Source organism: Salvia hispanica, chromosome 1 (genome assembly GCF_029641045.1).
Source record: "Salvia hispanica isolate PSC_SH4W2 chromosome 1, Shi_PSC_v1, whole genome shotgun sequence".
In the NCBI taxonomy this organism is placed as follows: Eukaryota; Viridiplantae; Streptophyta; class Magnoliopsida; order Lamiales; family Lamiaceae; genus Salvia; species Salvia hispanica.
Window position 1 is genome coordinate 51,317,603 of NC_142692.1, and position 12,108 is coordinate 51,329,710.

Sequence of the window (12,108 nt, forward strand, 5' to 3'; positions counted from 1 at the left end):
TTTACTTGAATGGGAAGGAAGACTAATTCAATTCCAGACAGCAATATTTTACCCCTATCCACTAATTACAAACCATCTGCTCTTTATTTAATTATCTTAATCATTGTTATTTGGTGTGACATCCATCTGCATTGTAATTTAATCAATATAATCAATCACCAAATTTGGAAATGGAAAAGCCAAAAGGCGTTGCTCCAACGGTCGCATACATTTTCTCTTTTGGCCTTTTTTTCTCGTCAACTCACGCGCTGCATTCGCTTCACACTTACTGCGTGTCTACACGTCTATCTTATTCAAATGGTTAAATTTGAAAATAAGAAAACAAAAGGATCAAAAAGGTTGTATAAAAAGAATTAATGAAAAATTGACACATTCAAGCAGAGGAGAAATTAATATATAAATGAATTATATTTTAATGCAAAATTGAGTATAAATGTCAATCATATGATATTGTGATATGTTGAAGTTGTGGATCGCCACTTATTACAATACGAATGAAAAAACATTTCTTGAGCAAACTACAATCTAAAATAAAAAGGAAATAATACAATGAACTGAACTACGAAATTGGGTACAGAATAAAAGAAAAGTAGTAGTAAATGATACTCCAAACTACAAAATTGGGAACAGAATGAAAGAAAAGCAGTAGAAAAATGATAGACTATTTGAGTTCTCTTCCGTATGATAAGATACGCTCTGTTAATGCTCTTGGTTAAGGCAAATTTGCCTCCGAAGATAAAATGGATACATCTCGTATTCTCGTGTGTCGTGTTACCGCTGACATAATGAGCTCCGACACGTAAAAGGGTCCAATCTTGCAATGGACACATCGGACAATATAACGTGGTAATGGTAAGTATGGCCTGACACGTAGCTATCCAAGTTTATGTATGAACATTGATCAGGTTGTCCATTGCACGAACAACGATGTGAGACATGTTCATATACATCCGTTCAGATTCATGTTATGAAAACATCAAACCCGCATCCATGAAAGACGACAGTAACGTTGATCGTTACACACGAGTAGTGATGGCAGAGTTGACTCTGTGTTAGCTCTTTATCTCTATATTCTTCATCTATCAAAGCTTTGTCCTTGTCTCCTCCAATTAGTTGGAACTTGTTCCGTTTGCAGTGTTGCAACAAAAAAAAAAGTCGTTTCATATTTGGAGACGATACATTAATTGAGAGTGAAGCATATCCCATCTTGTAGAAAGAAGATTCCTCAACTCGGCTTCATATATTTTTTAATTACGTAATTACGTTTTTTTTAATCGGGACCTAGTTTGAACAATACAAAGTAAATCAAAGGTCTCGTAGATTTAACTGACCATATATTATCTACTCAAAGTATAAAATAATTAAGCGGCATACTCAAAATGTAAACAAGAAAAAAAATGTTTAAAATGAAATAAGTTTTGCTGTTTTACATGTGACGACTTCTGTGCGGCCCAACTCCTATTCCTCCTGGAGATTTTTTTTTCTGTGTATATTTCATATAGTGTTAAAATGTGTCCCATGTTTGTGTCACAGATTAAAATGGAAATTTCAAATAGAATATGTGATGGAACTTTTTTATGTTCAAAAATTTTTATTTTGGTAGTGAACATATGACAGTGCATTACAATTTAGAAATTAATTTGTCTGCGTTTGACCACCTTGGGTGGCAGAGACAAAATTACTCTAGGAGTCATGCGAAATTCCATTACTCGATATATTCTAGGCAAATATAATAATCTCCATTCCTTTAAAAATAGATTTGTTTAATAAAAAATTAATAAAGTATAAAAAATATTGAGTTAGTTCACTGATTAGGGGTGGGAATACGGGTATCCGTGGATACCCGACCTGAAAAAACCGGGTATCCAAACCCGAAAATCATCAAAATGCCTATCCAAAACCCGTCCCGATATATTTTCGGGTACTCCAATACCCGCCCCGGGTATCCATATCCGACGTATCGGGTATCCAAATACCCGACTCTTTACATGTGTTATTAATTAATAAAAAATTAAATTTTATATATTAATAGAAATATAGAAATATCTAAATTGACTGATATCTTTAATGTTTCATTTATTTTGTAGTATAAAACTAAAAAGAATGGATCACTTTTATTTTGAAGTATAAGATTATATTTAATGCAAAATGGCTAAACCTAATTTAAAATATGCTTTAAATAATAAATTGGATATTAAATAATAAATTGGATATTCGGGTAATACCCGATACCCATTCGGGTTATCCAATACCCGATTTTTCTTATATTTCAATACTCAATCCCATACCCAATTCGATAAAATTGGATATTGGGTATCCAAATCCGGCGAATATTGGGTCCGGTATAGGTAAATCCAATACCCGATATCTATATTCCCACCCCTACACTGGATAGTGTGATCTTTAGCATTTATATTGAACTAGTTTTAGGGGAAAATGAGGCCTACCGTTTATGGTTCAATTAAGTTTTGAAGTCATATAAGTAAATACATACTAATTTATAAAGATTGGGATAAATTTGAAAATATGATCAAAGCTTAGGATAAATATTATAATCAATCAAATCCCAGATTAATTATAGTTTTTATTCCAACATTTTGCAATATTTTTAAACCTATCCTATTCAAAATGTCAATTTTATACTACCTAATATGGAAATCTAAGGTATTGATTTTATTGACGATAAATTTAATTCAGTGTATAAATTTAACATTCTAATTATGACTTAGGCTCTACTAGGACAATCACATATACAAGTAATCTCATGTTAAGATCGCTAATTATAACCTTGACCCTATAACGAGTTACAACTTTTGAAAGATCCATTGCCCTCACACTTAGTCTCAAACACAGTTGATTATTATTGACTTGGTGTCAAAAAATCTCATGCATGTATGAGATTGTATATTTGAGGATATATAGCTTTACAAATTTGAGATGTTACTCGTACTAACAAAGTACTGTATCTTTTTTTTCTGGAACATATCATAAGAACTTCAATATTAATCGTTCTTAGCTTGAGGCAATTTTGAGATGCGTGAACGTGTGAATGAGGACACAACACGCTGGAAAGACTTGTGTTAGTCTGGACAACCGCCGATTTAGGAGTTTGTAAACTTACTCGCACATTCTTCATGATTTATCAACTTTAGAAGTTTGTTTGCTCAATTATCGGAACTTGTTAAGTTCGTATGTGCCAATTGAAGTTGAGGTGCTTTTATCACGAAGGAAGTCGTGTGTATATAATTTTTCTTGTGAAAAAATATAATGCTTGTAATCTTTGTTGTAGTAAAAGTGTCATCTTCGATTCAACTACTAATTAATTTGTTTGTTTTATTTATGTCCGTTGTAATTTTTTGTGAACTCTTTTTTCAATTGTACTAATACTGAATATGAGTCGTTTTTTTCCCCTTACATGTAACCATTGTCATCTCATAGATCCATAAAAATTATTACAAAATATTTTATTGTTTTAAAAATTACTAGTGTTAAAGCAAAACTAACAATATAACTCGGATCGGGAAAGAGAATAATTTAGATATTTAAACTTTTATTGAGAGAGGTTTCAAAAGAATCTTTTGAAAATATTTAGACATGGATATAAGAATGCCACTTAGCCCACCAGTTCCCTCTTAGCAAGACCATAGACCATGGTCATGTCGCATGAACCACATTTTTTGGTCCTATATCTTGGAGGTATCTATAATGTATCGTTACTAAATGTTTCAGTTTATTTAATTTATGTGGTCCATTGCTTATAGATTGTAAACCCTTTATATTTAAATAGTTACATAATAGTGAAATTCAAGAATTGTATTGTATGATTATGTTTGAATGACATCATGTTAATTTAATACTTTTCTCATTCTACTTAGAGTAGTATTTTTCCTTTTTTCTTTCGTATGTCTCATTTAAAGTGATACAATTCTAAAAATTGAAATATTACACTTTCTATTTTTTTTTCTCTTTTTTAATATGCATACTAAACCGAAAAAGAAATGTTCGATTTTGAACCTGAAGTAATGAGTAACTTTTAGTATCAAACATTCATATTACCTACTCCATCCGTTCAAAATAAAATAGAACACATTTATTATTTTTAGCCGTCCACAAAACATAGAGTACAATCATTTATGGAAAGTTTTCAACAAATAATAACTCTACACATCATTCCACTAACACTACTTCTCACTTATTTTTTCTTCTTCTCTCTTACTTTTTTTCTCTTTTCTCTTACTTTATTAATTCTATATTAAAACTCGTGCAATACACTAATTGCTCTATTTTTGTGGACGGATGAAGTATGTTTCATTTCGTTAATAATTAATGTATAGTACAATAAAAAAATGGGTGTTTGAAATTGAAATGATCAATGTTAATTTAACCAGTTTATATCTATTCAGCCACGAATCTCTTTATCATTTTCAGAATTGAGTTTATCAAAATAACTATACTTTGTATACTACTCAAATTATATTCAAATTTTCAGATAATTTTACATGGAACTTCATAAATGTGACAGAGAAGGCCGCTATATTTTTACGATCAAATAATCATAATATTAGCTGCCATGAAGTCAGCAATTAATTGGAATCATTGCCTTTATTCCCATTATTCAGTATGGCACGACATGTGAACCCAAATTAGAGAAAACTAAAAAAAAATTACTTGGTGCTTGGCAAATTAACTTTTAACTTGATATTCATTAAAATTTACAGTTATTTTGCATGGTCTATATGCTACAGTACCATATAGCAATAACTAAGGGAGGACATTTATCACATGTGGGAGTGAAAAGTTTATACAGAATTGAGAATTGTCATTATCGATAAAATATAGTTGCATACATAGGTATGATAAAACAAATTGATGATATAGGGGTGTAATCATTTTAATTGGAAATTTCTTTTTCCTAGCCAGTACTCCATTTTAGATAATAAATGACTCAGTTATTTATTTCCGTCAAGCTAGCTATACCGATAATTAAGTGTATGGAATTGATGTAATAAATAGTAACCATGAGTATCATATCCATAAAGACTATGATACGAGATTTAAGTACTACAGTTTATAATCTAAAGAAATCAATTTTAAAAACAATAAGCTTAAAATAATAAGAGATGAAATTCACTAAAGAAAAAATGTAAAATTCTATTAATTGAATAACAATTTTCCGATGGTTGATTAATCTAAGCTTCTACGATGACTAGTCTCCATAGGGGGTGTTCGGTTTGTAAGACTAAATCTCATGATTAAATATGTATCATGTTTGGTTCATAAGATTAACCCCCTCAACTTAATCCTAGATGGATAGTCTCATGATAATTAGTCATAGCCTCCCCCCTCCAACTAAAATAATTTCACAACTTAATCCTAAATGGATAGTCTCATAATTATTAGTCATGACAACCGAACGCCACCATAGTTGATAAGATTATGAACACTAGGCAAAGATATACATTTTCGGACTTTTCGCAATACAACTCGCTAATTATGCATCTAATAACTAAGTCTTCTTCAAATATTGATTATACAATTCTCCGGTTTATTACCTCACACACACACACACACACAAAAAAAAAAAAGAGTTGTGACAGTGTAACATTTTCAAGTAGACTCTAATTTCACCAAACTTGCCAGCTTGGTTAAGGTTGGTAGGTGGTCAATGATTATGCGTGATTTATTTGATTGGTGTTATTGATTGAACCAACTTTGTTGATAGTGACCAGTCATTTTGGAGAAACTATTTAATACTCCTACTTTTTTTTTTTTAAATAAAAATTCTCAAACCACCCAAAAGTGGGGAGGTAGAATTAAAAGGAAAAATATATACCCCAAAAGTTAATTAATTCGATTATTATTAATAGTTAATCAATCATTAAACACATATTAAAACAAGAAGCTCGCTCAAAGATCTAGTGATAATGTGGGTTGACCTAATGATGTGTGGTTAAGTCCGATAAAAAAAGTCTCAGATCCGAGTTTCTATTCATTCATCGATAGAAAAAATTCACCCAAAAATGATGAGAAATAAAATAGTCAAGATACAGTACAATCTTTTGCTTATTTATTTCTCCACTGTTAATTCGTCTTAGTGACTAATTAATTAGCATACATATTTTGTGGTGTTTATCTTCCTCTGTAAAGACATCTTTGGTTAACGTACACAATTGGTTAAATTCATTAACGACGTTAATTACTTTGTCATTATAGAATAGTATCAGTGTGTGAAACTTGCATTTCATAAAACATTCCTCCTCAAAATGTGTTGTGAACAAGAAGATGTCCATGTATCATCATGCTCCATCTTGCATTAATTAATTTGATAATTGAACTGATGAGATCATAAGGGAGAAACACAAAGTTTGACAATTTTTGCTGTTTGTTTTTAAAGAAGGGGCTACAATCATAAATGAGCTTAAAGATGCAGTAGCTAGTACAGTTGCTCAATGTGAAACAGTTATATATGATACCTTTTGAATGATTCATGTTAACTTAAAACCTTTTTGTATTTGATGTATGTTGTAATTTCCCTGTAATTTGAGGTATTCAATTTTTTCGGGATGCATGTTTGTATAGTGATGTACTATTCTTGTTCAGTTTTGTGATGTAGAATGATAGTATTAGTTATTATTTGCTATCTTGACTGACAATATTTCATGGATATATATAACATGTGTGGTTTTATGTTTAGGTTTTTAAGTTTGCTGATAAGCATAGAGGTGCTTATAGTGATGGTCTGAGGCGCTACGTGTGTCCTTATTACTGCGATTTCTACGAAGGTAGTAATATTAATTAAAAATTGAATATTGATTATTTAACTAATCAATATAAATTATGCTATTTAGTTAAATTTGGGACCAAACATGCAATTTAAAATCTAGGTAATAAATTTTAGTACTATGAAATTTGATTTGAATTATTTTCCATAAATAAAGAATGTGCATAACATAGAGAAAAAAACAATATGGAATGATTTTGATCCTATACTTACGGGTATAATGCGTATTATTCACAAACAAATTAATGTATATAGAAACCATATGGTATTCATATAATGATTATGCCTTTAATTATATGAAATATACGTATATTATGGCTGATTAAATTCATGTTTATTATATGGGTGGTTAACATAATAATTTGCCATCTACTCACTACACCTTGGCAACTCACTCAAATCTTCACTCTCTGCCCGAAGAGATTCTTATCAGAGACAAGACCCTAGTCACACTATTTTGCTATAATTTTTTCATTTACGATGACTTATTCTTTATCCTCACACATCCGTAGAAAGAGACAAAGAGAGAGGGTGAGCACATATCTCTCTCTATAGGTTTGTGAAAGATTTTCCAAAGTTTTCACGTGTTTTTGTTTTTGTTCAGATCTGTTTAAGACAACGATGAAGAGTTGAAATTATCAGGTAACAATGAATTGTTTAGAGATCTTTTGTGGTGTTTATCTTCCTCTGTAAAGACATCTTTGGTTAACGTACACAATTGGTGAAATTCATTAACGTCGTTAATTACTTTGTCTTTATTGAGTCGTATCATCGTGTGTAACTTGCATTTCATAAAGCATTCCTTCTCAAAATGTTTTGTGAACGGGAAGATGTCCATGTATCATCATGCTCTACCTTGCATTAATTAATTTGATAATTGAACTGATGAGCTCATAAGGAAGAGACACAAAGTTTGACAATTTTTGCTGTTTGTTTTTAAAGAAAGGGCTGCAGTCATGAATGAGTTTGAAGATGCAGTAGCTAGTACAATTGCTCAACGTAAAACAGTATATATGTATTATTCATGACAACTTAAAACCCATTGTCTCAACTTGAAACTTTGATGAACTATTTTGTGTGTATGGTGTAATTTCCCCGAAACTTGAAACTTAAATCCTTCGGGATGTATGTTTGTATAGTTATGGATTCTTGGCACATAGCACAAATTAGATTTCTAGTTCAGTTTTTGTGATGTAGAATGATATTAATTTTATTTTATTTTTTTGCTATCTTGACTGAAGGTTTTTGTGATGTAAATTGCTTTTGTGTTTTCCAACAAATATAGATGCAGGGTTTGCAGCTAAAAAGATAAAGAAAGAGGATATTGATAAAGGGTTGAAGTTTACAGGTATGGTTATGGTTTAGTTATTGTTGTAGCTCGGGATGTTCGCTCACCTTTCTAATTTCTAATTGAACTGATGAGCTCATAAGGGGAGAAACTCTAAGTATGACAATTTTTGCTGTTTGTTTTTAAAGAAGGGGCTTCATCCATGAATGAGCATGAAGATGCAGTAGCTATTACAATTGCTCAATGTTAAACAGTTATTTATGACGCCTTTTGAATGATTCATGTTAACTTAAAACCTTTTGTATTTGATGAAATATTTTGTATGTATGGTGTAATTTCCCCATAATTTGAGGTATTCAATTTTTCGGGATACATGTTTGTATAGTGATGTACTATTCTTGTTCAGTTTTTGTGATGTAGAATGATATTAGTTATTATTTGCTATCTTGACTGAAAATATTTCATGAGTATATATAGCATGTAAAATTGTGTTCGTGTGTTCCGAGATGATCTGTTACCAACCAAAAAAAGATGAAGGGCTTGCAGCAAAAAAAGAAAAAGAAAGAGGATATTGATAAACAAGTAACTATGACTTTTGTTTAGTTTTTGTATAGTTAGAAGATATTAGTTTAATAATGACTTTTGTTTAGTTTTTGATAATATTGATAAAGAAAGAAGATATTGATAAACAGGTGACTATGACTTTTGTTTAGTTTTTATAGTTGTTATAAATTAACAATATTTCATGTATGTTTGCTATTTTTGTTGTCTTTTTTATTTTCTTCATAGCTACTCCGTATTATACCAAAAAAATGTTTTATACCATTAGTTTAACTTATTTCAAATTTATTCTAACAATTTTAAATTGCTAACTGCTAAATATGTTAATACCTATGTTACTGATGTTATCACAAATACATTTGTATGACAATTAAATGGTTGAAACACATACAGAGTAGCTATGTAAAATGGTTGGCATGCTATTTTAGGAAAATAGATGTAATTATCAGAAAATGGGCTAAATATTTAAATTATGGAATGACGTGTAACTAGATCATATCATCTCCTCCATGTGATACGCGTGTTTAATACTCCCTCCGTTACATCTCACCTGTCGTTTCAACCAATTATCCTTTCCTTTAATTTTTGGCTTAATTATTAACAGATTAAGATGAAAGGTTCCTATATTTAGGGTGTCTCCAACGGCGCCCCTCCCACTCGCCCGTTGGGGACGGGCGCCATAGTGGGCGGGAAGGGCGCCAACGTCCGTCCCGTGTGCCCCTGCGATGGCCTCGCCCCTCCAGTGGACGTCCTACCTGACGGGCGCCACTGTGGCGTGGGTAGGACGTCCCACCGATTTTTTTTTTAAAAATTCTATAAATACGGCTCGTGTCGAAATTTTAATTCCGTAAATTTTAATTATGTAAATTTTAATTTTAATTGTGAATTTATTAATTTTATTGCGGAAAGTCCTAGTGGGAAGGGCTAGTGATGTGGCAGTGGAATGGGAAGGGCTAGTGCTGACGTGGCATGGGAGGGGCTAGTGGGAGGGGCGCCACCGGAGACACCCTTAAATCGCATAAGCGATTCACATTTCCAGGCTTCATATTCCTTTCCAAGCGATTCACATAACAGATTAAGATTGAAAGGTTCCATATTCTTATTTCCACATTACACTTCTATCTCTGTTTCTCCTTGATCAACCAATGGTGTTACTAGAATTCAATAAAGCTCGATTTTAACTTCCAAGCTTGCACTCTTCAAGAATTCCCTGATATTTTGAGAACTCCCAAGTATCAACTGCCAAAAATTTTGTGTTTATATAGTTTCTAAATGCACTGAATTTTAAGTTGTATCTAATACCGACAATCGAGATTGAGATTATTGAAATTATTCGTCTTTTTGATTAAATGAACATTACATGTGTGTCTTTATTTTATTTTTTGATTTAGGAACATGATGAAATATTGACATATGTTCGTTATATCTTGTGTATTTTTTTTTTATTTGAGTGCCAAATTTTAATGTCAATTCTCTCTAATACAAGTCCGGTCTGATATGAGTTTTAATGAATAGGTAGTTGGCGTGGCTTGTATATGTAGTTAACATGAAGTTTACAATGATGATGAACAATGTTAACTACATATTTAATCCATGTTGAATACATATGTAGTTAACATGAAGTTTACAATGATGATGAACATTGTTAACCGCATATTCAATCCAAGTTGAATATATATTCAGTCCACAGACATCCATATGTTTATTTGATTACACAACAGCTGATGTTGTGTTTATTGACACCGTAGGGGATCTCACTCCTCACCGTAGCAGTGGATTTAGAATCCCTTCTCTGCCTCAAATTCTTTACATATCACATGGAGGATATGTTAGACGGGGAGGACATGTCAGACGAAGTAGGTATCACGGAGCAAACATTTGTCGGAATGGGCGGCATTGGAAAAAACAACACTTCTTCAGGTATTTTTTATTCAATCGAGCTTCATTACTATACTTTAATTTCCATTTTTGTATTTTAGATGCTCTAGATATTGGATTGTTGGTAGTCTTGCGATTTAATTGTACTTTAGATGCTTTGGATATTAATGTTATTGTATATGTAATTGACAAGTATTATATATGTAGTTAAAGATTTTATATGTAGTTAACGTGACTTGGTAGTGGTTAACATATTCACATGTGGATTATATATGGCTGCTTTTCACATGTGTGTGCATGTTAGTAACACAGCTTTTTACATGGGGTCAACATATTCTATGCATGTGTTGCATATGCAATTAACTTTTGATGTATATGTATTTAGCATGACTAGTATACGTATCCAATATGAATTGTATATGAATGTAGCATTGTTGTATTATATATGTAATTGACAAGGATTATATATGTAGTTAACTTATTTCAAAATTTATTCTAACTATCTTAAATTGCTAGCTGCTAAATATGTTAATACCTATGTTACTGATGTTATCACAAATACATTTGTATGTCAATTAAATATAAATAATAATTAAATAAAATTAAAGGGTGTTAATGTCAATTTTCTCTAATACAAGTCCGGTCTGGTATGGGTTTTAATGAAAATGTAGTTGACGTGGCTTGTATATGTAGTTAACATGAAATTTACAATGATGATGAACAATGTTAACTACATATTCAATCCATGTTGAATACATATGTAGTTAACATGAAGTTTACAATGATGATGAACATTGTTAACATCATATTCAATCCATGTTGAATATATGTTAAGTCCACAGACGTCCATATTACCTAGGAATACAAGTCTTGTTAAATCTTCCATTTTTTACTACTCGTTTTTGTTTAGGTTGATTGGTGGGAACATCTTCAATGGCATTATGAGGATCATCTGGAACTTCACCAGAAGCACCAACACCATTACCTTCAGTGGTTTTCGGAGGATCGGCTGGATTTGCATTATCTTGATCATCACCAAAAGCACCAACACCCTTATCTTCAGTGGCATTTTAAATCTATATACAATCCATATTAACTATAAATACAAAGTATGTTAACAACATATAAAATACTTATTAATTACATATAAAACTAATTTTATCTACATATACAAGTCATGTTAACTAATAACAATGTTAACATGACTTGGTAGAGAGTCTGATTAGTTTTTCAGGGCTTCTTGATGAATAGATGATGAATGATCATTATAGGTAGTCTAAGAGAGTAAATTATGATAATGAATTAATAATCAATATTTTACAATTGAAGATAGAATTTTGCCAGCAATATCTAAACTAAGAAAATATATTTTTATTTTTGGATTAGAAGTAGTTGAAAAAAAATCGGTAGGTCGGGAATATGAACTGACTCTTCTGCTACAGCTACCGCCATGGCCTCATCCCTCATTTCCTCTGCCGCCAAATTCATTTCCCGAATTGCTCCCTGAAAAAGTTAATTTTGAACAATTGTATTCGGGAAATATCATCCGCAAAATGCTTTAACCCCAATAAAAGAGTTTATTTTAATAATGTTTTGATTG